The sequence below is a fragment of the Parasteatoda tepidariorum genome, chromosome 11 (assembly GCF_982258835.1).
Source record: "Parasteatoda tepidariorum strain Cologne lab strain chromosome 11, Ptep-v5.0, whole genome shotgun sequence".
Taxonomy (NCBI): Eukaryota; Metazoa; Arthropoda; class Arachnida; order Araneae; family Theridiidae; genus Parasteatoda; species Parasteatoda tepidariorum.
This window is the reverse complement of record NC_141765.1, coordinates 66,867,561-66,882,806: the sequence shown is the minus strand read 5'-3', so window position 1 is coordinate 66,882,806 and position 15,246 is coordinate 66,867,561. Positions and strand designations below refer to the sequence as shown.

Here is a 15,246-nt window from a genome sequence, read left to right as displayed (position 1 = left end):
GTAAATAATAAATATGAAACTTATAATTAAGATGAAAATATTTGATTACACAAATTCATTTATTTATTATTATTTTTTTTGTAACTCCAAAACGACGTGTAGAGATATAATGTGTTGAAAAATTGATAATGTCTTGACCTCGTCATATTGATTTATTATATTGCTGTGCATAACTAAACTTATTTGATAAGCATATGAGTGGTATTTGACGAATTTTACTGAGCGTTTACGTTTAGTGCATTATACATAATCAATTCTGTTTCGAATCCGCATATAATTAGTAAAAAAAATATTCACTTTTGAGATTCTACGAAAAAAAAAAAAAAAAACTGAAAATACATGCAGATCGCAATCACTTACAGTAAGAGATTGACTTACAAGAAAATGAATTCAAAGTAAAGTAAGATTTTGGGGCAGCTGCTTTCCTTTTCCTCATTTACTAGTTAAGTTAATACATTTTTTTCTGATTTTTTTCTTGAATTATTCAAACTTAATCTTATCTATCTTCATTTAATTAAGGAAATTAATTATTGAAAGAAAATGGAACTAGAAATATAGTTTTAGGCAAAATATGCAGAATGATTCAAGGGTATTTTTTTTTTTTTAAATAAACAAAGAATTGAAAATTGATTCACAGATGTACAGATAGATAAATAATAATAAAAACGTTTTACATTAGTGGAATTTGTGGAATGTTGATTTAACTTTTGACTAAAACGTGGTGGTTTTTAGTACCTAAATAAATCAAGTTCAATTTTAGTAATTTGGTACATTATTGCTTACAGAACTCCACCTGAAGTCCCCTTTAAGGGCTTTTAAGATTCGTATCCAGATATATAAATAAATCTTAGTATGACATACAGTGTCTTTGAAGTGATTTGAAAACAACTCATTAAACTCTCTGTACTTCAGGCATCCCATATTATATTTAATGCAATCAAACTGTTCTTGCAAATAATAATAATAGTTAAATGAATGAATAAATACGAAAAATAATTTTCTATAAAAGGTTTGTATAACAGAAAAAATATTATTAACGCACTTAATTAAAAAAAAAAATAAGAATTAGAAAATAAGCAATTAATGCACTGATTAAATAAATTTATATTTTCAACCTAAAACGTGTATTTGAAATATAAATTGCAATACCTAGAAACATTCATTTTCACATTCTAAACTGTCATGTTGAGCCTTATCTGTATTAATCTGTCTCTCTTATAATTAGAAAGGTAATCCTATGGTATAATTATATAGGTAAGGTGAGATAATTAAACGGTACTTGAATTATTTCACCCATTAGATAGAATATCACTACAAGATAGACTTCTTAGTATTTTTTTAAAAATTAAAAGAATATCACCGCTTCATAGTATTTTTCCAAATTCAAAACTACTTATGTCTTTCACCGCATAAAACTTAAATATAGTTTTAAGTGTAAGTTTTAAGTGTAGTTTATTCTGCAAACAAATACAAGAAGAATTTGTTCTAAAGTAAAAATAAGTTCACGAAGAAAGAATATGTCCTGAAGAGAAAGCTTGAAACTCCGTAAAAGTTTAACACGTAAAGAATTTTTACTTTTTTCTCTTCCATAAATACCATTTCAGTATAAAAAATTAGAAGGGCCATGCGCCTAAGAATTTCTTGACTGCTGAGCAGAAAACCGAAGATAACGATTTTTTCCCCCTTGAGAAATATAGTTACCTATTTCCAAGGAATGGAAAGAAAACAATCTCCTCCTAGTATGTAGAATCTTAAAACTTCGTTACTATTGGTCGAAGGGGAGTTTGTGGTCCCTCACATTTGGAAGGCACATGGCGACGGCAACTTTATGACGATTTCCGGACATAGGGAAGCCTAGAATTCAAGTTTCCGGTGATTTACCCCATCTTCAGGACTGTCTTCCACAGTTGTGGTTTTGCATCAATAAAGACGCATAGTAAAAGAATGTTTTGCACTCCGCCATCGTGTCACCATTTAGAGATCTTTGGCGGGAAGAATGAGTTGGGGAAAAAATATATTCCTCGCGTGAAATAATGATTTTAATCGAAAAATATGTTGTTTTTAAAAATAACGATAATAATTTTGTAATAGTTCATAATTGTGAAGTCAAACTTTGTTAACTTCTAGTCAGTGCTTTGTTAGCTGTTAAGGGACCATTTGAAATATTAAATATTTCTTTTGTATTCAAAACTCTTGACCTCAAAAATTCCTTCAAAATTTGTTTTCTTTCTTTAAAAAATTTATTTTTAAAACAAAATTTCTTTTTAAAAATTTATTTTTAGCGAATTCAATTTTCATTCCAAATGTGAAATTTTTGCACTTTAAATTTTTTTTCATATATTTTTTGTTTTTTTTAAAAAAAAATCTGAAAATAAAGGGATTTTAATGTCTTGCATAAGAATTGCTCATTTTTCTAATTTTGCTTGACAAGCAAAAAAAAAAAAAAAAAAAACAAATCACAAAAAAGCACCCTATTTGAGCAACCTCTTATAAAAATGGCGATTTTTGAAGAAAAGCAATTTTTTTTAAAATAAAAAGTATTTGCGCTCAAATTTTTTATTGTTTGAAAATTACTACAATTTCTTCGGCTCATAAAACTATAAAAAAATTGAGGATTATTCACTTTAAGACTGTTTTTTAAAGGCTGTTTGGTCGCAAGAAATAGCAAATTTTTTTGCTATTAATTTCATATTTGCTGTGAGTTTGCAATAGTTATTCATGACTACTAGATCAAGTTTGGCCTACATTTAGCCCAGCAAATTTTTTTTTTTTTTTGCTTTCTTTGAAAATGGTGCAAAAAGAAAATCCACAGTTTTGTAAAAATAAAGAGCATTTTGTGATCTAATTTTTAAAAGTTACTCCAGTTGTAAAAATTTCGCCAAATTGGCAATTTTTTTTAAAAAAGTTTAATAACTTTTAAGATATTCAAGTTATTTCCGCTGTAAAGTTCAAATAATTCTATATGGCGAGATGATTTTTGTAGTTAAAAATGATAGTTTTGTCTCAAGTGTAAAGCACTTAAAATGATGTCTTCATTATTTTCCTTGGCGAAAGCTTTGAAAATCACCCTTAAAATGCAAGTCACAATAAAAACTTGTAAAGCTAAAAACAACACTAGCGAATAAATAGTGCAATGTCGGCAATTGTAAAAATACTCTTATGTAAGCTATAGTTTAAAAAGCAATGCAGGCGGGTTACGTGCCGAACACTTTATTTACAATAGTTTGTAAATCATCTCATTCATAGTGGACGGAAATAGGGCCATATGCCCAACTTTACCACGTGATTGCCATGTGTGTATAAAGATTAGCTTAGAAAACTCTAACACAACAAAGTTAACTTTCTTTCAGAAAGCGAATAAAAAAATTAAATAAATTTTCATAAGAAAATGCACTAGTAATTTTCAATCATTTTAAAATTGTCAAAAAACATTTCACTTAGAAATTGATTTGATTAGAGCTAGATTCGTATCAGAAGAATCGAAAGCTAATAATTATAACTGTTTCAAGAAAAAAAATATCTCAAAAATTTGTTTGAATCAATAATAATTATTGGATTAGAGTATTTTTAGATTTTTTATGTTTATTTGGTGGAAAAAATTAACTTAGTCTGGTCATTTTTTTTTCTCAGATACATAGTGGAATAAATCGAAATTTAGAAAAAGTTTCTTAATTAAACATCTCAGCTAATGAACCATAAGAAATAATCAACGAAATTTAGTACTTTGAATAAAATTAGGTTTCATAATTTTGAAAATAAGAAATAAATGATAATTTAATAAAAAAAAAGTTTAAGGAACACTGTCCAATAAAGTTTTAGATGCATTAATATTGCTTTGATTCATATTTTTGAAGAATTAATTTTTCAAATACTGTGGGCCAAAACTTTTGATTTGGGGGATAAAAAATCGAATTATAATTTAATTCATGCTGGCTGGCAAAAAAGAAAAAAAATCTTTCAAAATGTAATTAGATTGATTTAGCTAAGATTTCTTTTGCACTGTAACTCAACAATTAAAAAATACCTCCCTTTAAATAAAATCATCCTATTTTGCATTTTTTATTTATTTGTAAAAAAAGATGAGGAAAAAAATGAGAGATGTTAAGATTAGAGATAGAAAAGATTAAAATTTAAATTTCATTTTGTGAAATTTCAAACTGCGTCGAAAATTTCTCTAACTTAGAAATTACCATCTTCAAAGTAGTAAATAAAGTTCAACGACTTCTTTTTATATTGTTCATTTATTTAAATGAAACGTACAAAAAATAAACCAATCTCCAACTTTCCATGCGTAATCTGTCAGTTTTGAGCAATAACCATTGTTAAAAAGCACTCCACAATGACAATTACAAGAAAAACAAACAACAAAACAATGCATGTGCTTGAAAACTATGAATAATTGAACCACGTTTGTAGTTGGAAGATACGAGAAACCGCAAACTTATCGTTAAAATTACAATGATCGTTGTCTTAATAATATTCACTTCAACCATTTCCACAGAGCAATTTCAGTAATTTTTTTTAAGCCTCAGTCAAATGAGTCATGAAAAAAAATTATGTTGAGTTATAATTATGCTAAGCGGGCAAAATCGTTAAGACAAAGTTTACTCCTACCCTTAAATTTTAAAAGAAATGACAAGATAATTGGTCCACCGGTATGAGTTATTGCTGAAATAGTACCGTGAATAAATAAATAGAATTGAAGTTATAATTAATATTTAATTTTTTATGTATATCCATCTATCTCAATAAATACCCAAAATTTTTGCGAAGCATTTGTTGAGTCAAAACCATGCAGCGTTAAGAGCATTAATATAGTAAACATAATGAAAGACAAATTTTAAACATTTTTTAAAATGAGGACTTAATTTGAAACTTGCTTCAGATTACAAAGTAAGCGTCAAATTTTTTCAAAATCCCCGTAGATTAAAAGAAATAAATGCTCAAACTTTTTTAAAAACATTTGTTTATTCCAAACCATGGTACGTTAAGAGCATATGTATATAGTTCCATATAGGGAAGGGCACTTTGTGAGTTTTTAATATTTTTTTGCAATGAGGAATCCATTTGAAACTTATTTCAAATTTCAAAGAGAGCGTTTTTTTTTTTCCTTCAAAAACACTAATACGTTTCAAAAAATAAGCACTGAAAATTTTTAAGATGGATTTGTTTACTCATGTTAAGAACATCATATATGTAAAATTAGCGTAATAAGGGACGATTTGCGAATTTTTTATTTATTTTTTGCGATGAAAAAAAATTTTTAAACTTGTTTCAGATTATAAAGTGAGAGTCAATTTTCTTTTCAAGAATTCTCATGTGTCAGGAAATAAGTATTCAAAATATTCAAGAATCAATTTTTAGTCCAAACAATACTGCGTTATAAGCATACATATAAAAATAAAGGACATTTTGCGAATTTTTTTATAATTTTTCGCAATGCGGATTTCATTTGAAATTTGTTTTAGGTTACAAAGTTAGCGTCATTTTTTCCAAAAATTCCCTTTAGTGTCAATAAATAAGTAATCAAAGGTTTTAAGAAGGTTTTACTTACTCCAACTATTAGGAGCATATGTATTATAATTGACAAAAAGGAGGACAATTTACGATTTTTATTTTATAACTTTTTGCAATGAGGAACTCATTTGAAATGAAATAATGTTAAAAAATGAGCGTCAATTCTTCCAAAAATACCCGTATTTGTGAAAAAACAAGAACTCAAATTTTTAAGAAGGATTTGTTTACCCGCTTTAAGAGCATATATGTATAATTAACGTAAAGAAGGACAATTCACAAATTTTTTTAAAAAATCTTTTGAAAGGAGAAAATAATTTTAAACTCATTTCAGATTATGAGGTAAGCGTCAGTTGTATTTCTAAAATAACCATATGTGTCAGGAAATAAGTACTCAAAATTATAAAGAAGCAATTTTTAGTCCAAATAATGTTACGTTATGAGCATATATATATATAAATGAAAGAGGGCATTTTGCAAACTTTTTCATATTTTTTTACAATGAGGATTTCTCTTAAAACTCGCTTCAGATTACAAAGTTAGCGTCAAATGTTTCAAAAATACCCATAGATGTGAAAAAATAAATATCCAAGAATTTTTAAGAACTATATGTTTAGTCCAAACCATATTACGTTAAGAGCATTAATATAGTTTACATACCTGAAAGATATTCTGCAATTTTTTTTAATAATTTTTTGCCATGAGGAAATTATTTGAAACTTGTTCCAGATTACAAAGTTGGCGTGTATTTTTACATAAATAGCGATATGTGTCATGAAATAAGCATTTAAAAGTTTTAAGAAGGATTTTTTCACTCAATGTGCAAAGAGCATAACACTTTAAACAATGTGTTAAGAGCATATGTATAAGTAACGAAAAGGAGGACAATTTGCCAATTTTTTATAATTTTTTGCTATGAGGTAAGGCTTCGAGAGATGCTTAAACTTAGACAACTCACTTCTCAGTAATAATTCTTCTAATTTTTCCAACTTTAATAGAAAAAATGCAGAAAAAATTTGAAATATGGGCTTGTTTATACAAACTAAATCGAATAGTTTTAATATTGAATCATAATATTTTTAGTTATAGCAAAAATTAGAAACTTTAATTTTCTGAAATTTCTTAAAAATGTATCATAGAAGATTTGTATGCATTTTTTGTACGGCATAACTATATAAAATTGAAAACAATCCAAGTGTTTCTTAAATGTTTTTTTAGAAACTGCGTCTCTGGATGCTATACTACAGGAGCAATATGTCATTGCAAATTCTCCTTCGCCTCCATAAGTAATATAAAATTTAAACTATAGAAAAGGTGAGATTAAGCAAACCTAGAGTATGTCTCGAAGTTTCAAATACTGAAAAAAAACCCTCAAAATATCAAAATGAAATCAAATCAAAATTATCATATTATTAGAATCTTTCTTATTGGGTAACCCTAAGTTATCCTCTCATACTTTCTTTTCGTTTTGACATTTTTAAATTAATTTCGATTGATTTTTGATTTATTTTGATTTTTTTTTCAGAAATCGAAACATCATGGCTTATTCTAGGTTGCCTAAAGTCACTTTTTTTGCACTTTAAATTTTATATTACCTATATAGGTAAAGGAGAATTTGCGATGAAAACTTTTTCTCTCGGTGGATATTTTTAATGGCAAATCCTACTTCACTTTCATTGATAATTTAAAATTTACTTGAAGTAAGTTTTTTTTATATTTCAAATTTTAAATAACTCTGAAACGGAATTTTCATGAAAAGTTTCTACCACGAGAAAAAATTTAATCGCAAATTCCTTTTTACCTCTATCAGTAATTTGAAATTTAAAGTATAGAAAAAGTGAGTTCAGGCAGACCTAGAATAAGCCTTAAAGTTTCAATTGCTAAAAAAAAAAAAACATATATATTAAAATGCAAACAAATTATTAGAATCATCCCCATTGCGTAATCCAAAATTAATCTCTCATGATATGTTTTCATTTTGATATTTTGAAATTTCTTCACAGTATTTGAAATTTCATGTCTTATTGTTCTACCGCACAAAACATGCCTGCAAATTTTCGATAATCCATCTTTAAGAATTCTTTAAAAAATTGATGTTTCTAATTCTTGCTATAAATAAAAATATTATAATTCAAATTTAATTTATTTAATTATATAATTTAATTTACATTAGCTATTGATTTAAATTATATAAGCTTGATCATAACTTAATTTTTCATCATTTTTTGCTATTAAAGTTAAAAAAATAAAATGAACGGTACAGCTAGCTCCCTTTTCAAGATAGGTTTAATGCAATCATTTCAAATGATAATCATATTACGGGAATTACATGAATCATGAGAAAATTTTATCTAACTCATTGAAATAGAGAATGTAAATGAAGAGTCGGTATTTTTCTATTGAATTTTAAACACTTAATTTAATTATGCGGGTGGGCCTTTAGAAGAGGCGCCATGACGGAAATCATCTTCATCCACTGTCGCAGTGATATAAATCCAATGTTTTGCTCAAGAGCTGACTTAGGAGGGAGAAAAGAAGAAACAAGACTGATGGTAAAAAAAAAGATAATAAATAATGTAGAAAATGAGAGGGAAAAATATAGGATGTGTGAAAGAAAATACATCATTACAAACCCATTTCTCAACAAAATAAAAAACTCAAATAAAAAAATATTTGTAGCTTTGCTAAGACAAATTTATTTTACGAAAAGTTTCTGTGTATCTTTATTGATGAAATATGGCAGCAACGTATTCAAACTGAAAAAGTTTTTCTGTCCGTTAACTTAGAATTAAATTTTTTTAACTTGTTGACCGCCAAGCTTTCCTTACTCTTGGACGGTGGTATAAAACTAAATTATCAATATTTATAAAGTTTTGCATTAATATTAAATTTTGAAAAATACGTTTTTCTTTAAATATTTATCTCGGCAAATTTAGAATCGTGTTAATTTTTTATAGAGAACAGAATATACGGTAATAATAAACCCGTTTTGTTATTTTTTTCAGTTAGTGAACTGTGAAAGTTAATAATTCTAAAATCGATACAGCCTCTGTGACTTTAAAGTTTAGATGAAATTTTTTTTCCCAATCATCCAGGATGTTTCGTAAGGACCATCCTTGACATGTATTCTCAGAATATTCATCAAAAATAAAAGTGTGCACATTCGTAGTCACAAATTAACCGAAGAGAAAGTCACTTTCATATTCTGACAAATCACGGTACAGGAAGGTGGGAGTAAGAAACAACAAGAGATATTTAAGTAATAAACAACAAGAGAGAGGAGAAATCGAGGGGATTTGAAAGATAATTGTTCGATACACCTTCAAGTTTAGAGCTTCAATTAAGCCTGTATAATGTTCATTATATCTACCTTTTTAATTAGATTGAGAATGCATTTTTGATTCTTCCTCGGTTAAATGTTAATTTGCGACTCTGATTATGTATATTTCCTTGTTTTCAATTCTGATAGGAAATCTAAAAATACATATTAAGGGAGGTTTTTGCGGAACACTCTATATATATGAACAGAGTCACGATGGCTCAGGGGATAGAGCGTCCGCCTTCCAATGGGGTGTACCGGGTTATTCCGACCCCAAATTCCTTCACGAAGAAAAATTTTTCCCACTACTTGAGCCAGGAGTTCCTTTGTCTTCTGGATTGGGTTTGAAATTACAAGGCTACGGAATTGAACATTAGTAGTCGTAAACCCATAAAACTGAGTCGGCTGTTGAACGACGGTTATAAAATATATATGCGAACAGTTACAAAAGCAGCAAGATTTTCTTTTTTAAATATACAGACTGTTACATGGTCGACTGTAACATATAGATTAAAAAGAATGCTCTCAAAATTGATACAATGAGAAAAACGCGAATGAAGGGTTTTACCATTTTTGGTGATTTCATTCACTTCTTGACTATACTCTCAAGCAATATTCACTGCAAAATGTTCGCTTCGAATGAGATGAGCCGGGTTCGAATCCCAGCAATGGTTGGTCGATACGAATTCCGCATCCGGCTTGCACTGACCACAGTGCTGACGTAAAATATCCTCAGTGGTAGACGAATCATGGGTTAGAGTCCCCTTGCCGTTAGATTAACCGTGGGAGGTTTCCGTGGTTTTCCTCTCCATGTGACGCAAATGCGGGTTAGTTCCATCAAAAAGTTCTCCAGACATGCAAATGTTTCTCAATATTTGATCCAGGAGTTCGCTTGTCTTCTGGATTGGATTCAAAATTACAAGGCTACGGAGTTAAACATTAGTAGTCGTAAACCCAAAAAATTGGGTTGGCTGTTCAACGACGGTTATAAAATAAAATGGTCACTTAAGACTTTTGGTCACTTAAGAATTTCTTAAATTCCTACTTTCCTGAAATAAGGTGTAAAAAAAATTTGGAATAAATTTCACTCGGAAAATGTTTAAATCTGAAATAAAAGTCAAATTTGGGAAAGGCAAAATCTAGAAAAAAATTTTTCGAGGAGTTTTAAAAATGCATTAAAACGTAAATTTTCCTTTTTGAGTTACATCTTCTATTATAATTTCATACTGAAATTCCATAAACTGGATTACTACAGTAAAAGTTCACGCAAAATATAAGGAGGGCGATTTTCTTTCGTAAGTATGAAAGGGGGTTTCGGATTTGCTTATTTTTCCTAACGAGAGGGAGAATGAATATCTTAGAAAATGTTTGCCTTCCACTCTTAATATGAATGACAGCTTTGACCCACCAAGAATGTTCACTTTCTTGGTACTCTCTCTATGTGATCCGGCTCCCTCCAAAAAATTTCTTAAAATCATTACAAAAATCCCTCCCCCTAAAACGATAAATGGCTACAGAATTCGTCCAATTCTTCCCCTTATATGTAGTCAAAACTTATGACCCTTTGGCCAAGGGTCAGAAGTTATGTGAAACCATTTGGAGACTTTTCTCACACCTGAAAAAACGGACAGGAAACGTGAAGAGGTCAGTAATTCATCCCCTAAGCAAGTGTTAAGCCGAAAACAGGGAAGACAAGAAATCAATTAAATCCAAACATTTATCTTTAGTATTAGAATAGCAGTTAAATTATCTTATTGAAATTAATATATTAAGTTACAGTACATTAATGATATCATAACACAGACATTAGTAAGACTGGGGAGTTTTTTAATAAAAAAAAAACCTGACTACGAATTTCAAAATTTTTTTTAAAAAATTATGCAATAAAATGAAATAATACGACGCACTTAAATAAAGAATATAGGTTTTTAATTAAACTGCTCAATTTTTAAGGTCAATAAGTGAAGATTTCGAGTTATGACTTTGGAAGGATTGAAAAATGTACCTTTCAGAAAAGTACTTTTGAAATATTTTGGATACAAGCTATGGACTACAAGAGGTTTTAAATCGAGTAACAGCTCATAAGCGTTTGGATAAACGATTTTAAGGTGGCAATATTTTCAGAAAAAAACTGAAAAGTCATTTTTTGAAAATCCTGGAGTGGTCATTCCCCATAAGAAGTGAAAATATGGACTGACAAGGGTGCTTTGTCGCCTTTAAGACTGTCTTTGGAAGGTTCTGTCACCCCCTGATATAACACTTTTTTTGAGAATAATTTGTTATTTTTATAACTGCTGTGAGTTTACAACAGTTAGTCAAGACTGTTAGATCAAGTTTAGAGTATCTTAAGAGAGTTTAGAGTATCACCCTCTATACTGTATCTCAAAATGGCGCAAAAGTCACAGTTTTGTAAAAAGGAAAAGAGTTTGTAATCTAATTTTTTAATATTTAAAACATTTCTTAAAATTTGCAAAAATCCTGAATTTTTCATTGATTTGGAGAATTTTAATCTAAGTGGAAAAATCTTGCCAAAATGGTGATTTTTGAAAAAGTTTAATTATATTACCCATTCTAAGGCCCAAATAGTTCTTTACGGCAGGATCTTGCCAAAATGGTGATTTTTGAAAAAGTTTAATATTTTAATTATATTACCCATTCTAAGGCCCAAATAGTTCTTTACGGCAGGATAATATATATAGTCTAAAATTGTAGCTTTACCTCAAGTGTAAGGCACTTTAATTGTGACTTTTTTTTATTTTCTTTGAAGCGCTTCGAAATAAAAACAAGTTAATTGTATTATTAGTTGCATATCGACACAACTATGACCTCTTTCTACGTATCTTCTTAGCACATCCAATTAATTTTACTTAAGTGCTTTTGTAATCAGTTTTTCTTTCAAGATTTTCAAAGACATTTGTGCTTCACGGAGGTAATTTCTAAGTCTTTTCATCGAGTAAATTTTCCTTGACCAGTTCATTTATAAACAGAGGACGCAGATCGCCATGTGTGTCTTAGTAATCTACAAATTAATTAGAGAAATCAGAACTAATCTAATATAAAAAAAAAGTTAATGAAACAGTTCTTGATCTGATAGTTGTAGACACGTATTTATGCCCACCCACAATGACAGTGCAATTAAATGCATGGGTGTAAAAAAGTGTTTATTCTGAGCAAATTACTAATGATGATTGACAATTTTATGAAAAAGAAGAGTTTCGCATTTGTTAATTTTTTTATTAAGATGAAGAAGAAAATAAATTGAACATATTTTTGTATATGTTTTAATACTCAGAGGTAGGAAATATTATTGTTATTCAAATTGCTAAATATCTCAGAAAAACTACATCGAATGTGCTCACCACATTAAGTATCTGACGTAGATCCGGAAAAAACTACTAAATAAAAAAATAAAGATACATTTTTATATATTCTGTTTAATCACAGGCATATCTTATTTCTTTTTAAATATTTTTTTTCCATTCAAAATAAACATATGAAAGAATTAAGAAACACAAAACTTAAAGTATTATGGAACATTACAAAAGCTGATTCAACTGGAATTTGAAGAATGTATTAAACTTTTGATTATATAATGCATATTAGATTATTAATGTTTTGATTAGTTATTAAATAATTTATCTATTTTGTTGTCTATTTTGAAACAGTTTTAGCTTAAGTGGTGAGGAAATTTCCATCATTCAAAAATCTATTGCGTGGAAAGACAAGCCTTGTTAAACGACATATTAGAGGATTTAAGTAGAAATAAGGGTAGAAAATTGTCAAGATTTCCAATTTTTACGGAAGATAAGAAAATTTAGTAAAATTAATTAAAACTGTATTTCATAATAGGGATGCAGCAATGAATATAAACAAAATTCAGGCAGTTCATGTTTTGATAATAAACAATTTATCATCCAATTTAGGTTCCTTTGCCCATGCCCTACTTAGTTTGGCAATTTTTAAAAAGATTGGAAACTATTTTAACTTGGTAGGAAATTGATTTGAATAGTCTTGATTGCGCTTACATGAAGAAGCGTTTATTTTACAAACGGTTAGACTTCTCTCTTAGAGTTCTCTGAAGCATTTATTTTAGATTGTGATAAAATTGTAAAAAAAAAAATTAAAAAATAAATAAATAAATAATTTTGTAGCAAATGTGGCGTTGAAAATCCCATGTTTATAGGTCGCAAGATAAATAAAGCATTTAAATTCAATATTTCTCTCTATTCTAAAAAAAAGTTTTTGCAGTTAATTTTGTCCCCTAAAAACTTTTTAACTACGTGATGAAAATCTAAGATTAAGGAATCAATTCATTCAGAATCTTTCAGGGAAGACATTTAGGGCATTCAAATCTTTTACATAATTTTAAATTTTTACTTATTTTAGTTTTAAAGCACGATTTTGCAGTTAATAATGAAGAATAACCGCCGTTCACAACAGCCAATCACATGTCTGAAAACGGCAAGCTTAAAAAAGCGATTTACAAGTCTGAATTTTCTTTTTCAGAGATGCAACCAATCACAAAATAGTTAGAATTTCATTCTTCAGTTTTACAACATCTCAACTTATTTCGTATTGATATATTGATTAATCTGATTATTTGTTTTCTAAAACGTTAATTCGTAAGTTTAATCTGGTTTTAAATCTTAATTCGATTTGTTTATTTACAAGTAATACCTAAAAAGAAAAGACCTAACATTACTAAAAAGTCGCAACTCAATGCAAAAGCTAATCGAAAGCGGGAAAAACGTAAACTTCATAGTATAGAAGAAAATAATGCTCTTTTGCTTATACAACCTAATGATGATTCAACTAACAAAAAAAAAGTTAAACTAACAAAGGTTGAGCTAAAAGAGAATGTGTGTAATTGCTACACAGTCGCAACAACAATTCTTCCTTACCATTTGTGCTTTATCGACGACAATTTCCTGTTAGATTAGCTTATGCCTTAACAATTAATAAGGCCCAGGGCCAAACCTTCGATAAAGTTGGGCTATATATTGAACGGCCTATTTTTTCTCATGGTCAATTATATGTGGCATTGTCAAGATGCACAACGAAGGAGAACATTAAAATATTTATTAAAGATGATCCTGTCATTAACAATATTGTATATAGAGAAATATTATAACATATATATATAATGTCAAATTTATAAATGTATTTAGCGTAAAGAAAATGCTATTGGTGCATTGTTTATTTTAATTCCGCAAAATTAATGTTTTCATTTATAGTTATTTTGCTGAATATTATTAAAATATTTTTTTAAAAATTACCCTGTTCTTAACAATATTGCTTATTGAAAAATATTATAATCTGCACATTGATGTTAATTTCTGACAATTTTGGCTCATTTAGAGAACAAATAGGACATAGAAGGAACTGTAGTCAACGAAAAAAAGTGACATTGATATTGACACACTGCTTATTCTGCATTTAAGAAAATTAATTCTTTTCGATGATAACAGTTAATATTCAGTTTAATATTGAAATATATGAAATCAAAGCATTCTTGGTTTTGCGAAGCAAACCAAGCAAGAATTGCGAAGCAATTCTCCGGGGGTTGGCGAGCGTCAGCGAGCAGGGGGCGGAGCCCTCTAGTTCAATAAAAAAAAAAAGACTCAAACTAACTAACTCAAATTACTATAAACTAGTGTACTATAAAACTAAATATCTAACATATGAAAGGGGTTGTTCAAATGCTACATAAGAATAATTTTGACGATTTGATTCATTTCCCCCCTTTTCAGCAAAAATAAACAAATCACAAACCCCCTCCTTCCTCACGTAAGAAAGTCAAAGCAGCCTCCCCCCCTTTGTTTCTTGCGTTTGAAAATTATTGAAGTTATATAAATTCAAGAGTAGTTTAAAATTAAACACGCAACTTTGCATAAAACAAAATTTGCGCTTTCATTCGTTTTATAAAATTCTGAGAAGTAACTGTTGACAAGTTTTTGACATTCGAAACTCTTCGAGGAACTTATGTTCAAACTTTTTTTCTCCCCGAAATTAGCTTTTATTCCAAATTAGAATTTTTCCAAGTGTCCTTTTTTTACATTATTTTTGCATTAAAAAAGTGAAAAATAAAGATATTTCAGTGTTTTATGTACGCATTGCTCATCCCCTACCTACTCCACTTGTCAGCAAAAATTAGCAAGTCATAAACCCCTTCCCCCCTTAGGTGCTTACGTATAAGAACTCCCCCAAATATTTTATAATTATTAGTTTCACTAAAATTACTTTTAGAAATCTAAACGAAAAAAATTCTCCAATCCACAAACACAATTTTTTATCCAAAAATATCATTCAATTATAATTGATTACTTAGACGAGTAACTTCAATTGTAGATCATTTATTTACTGAACATTTTCACTCTTCTTTTTTTTTTTTTTTTCTCCTCCTCTGTACCATC

General features: G+C 28.7%; 1 protein-coding gene across 2 annotated transcripts in view; it reads right to left on the bottom strand.

Annotated features, from left to right (window-relative positions):
• Window positions 1–15,246, bottom strand: part of LOC107437526 (fibroblast growth factor receptor 3) — a 72,219-nt gene that overhangs the window by 44,616 nt on the left and 12,357 nt on the right. Inside the window, exon 1 of one of the 2 annotated variants that reach the window (XM_043040092.3) lies at window positions 1,702–1,969. The exons of the other annotated variant lie outside the window; for it this stretch is intronic. The gene's annotated coding sequence lies outside the window, so the exon portion shown is untranslated. Of the gene's footprint in view, window positions 1–1,701; window positions 1,970–15,246 lie in introns of those variants that run through there. 2 annotated transcript variants of the gene reach the window in all.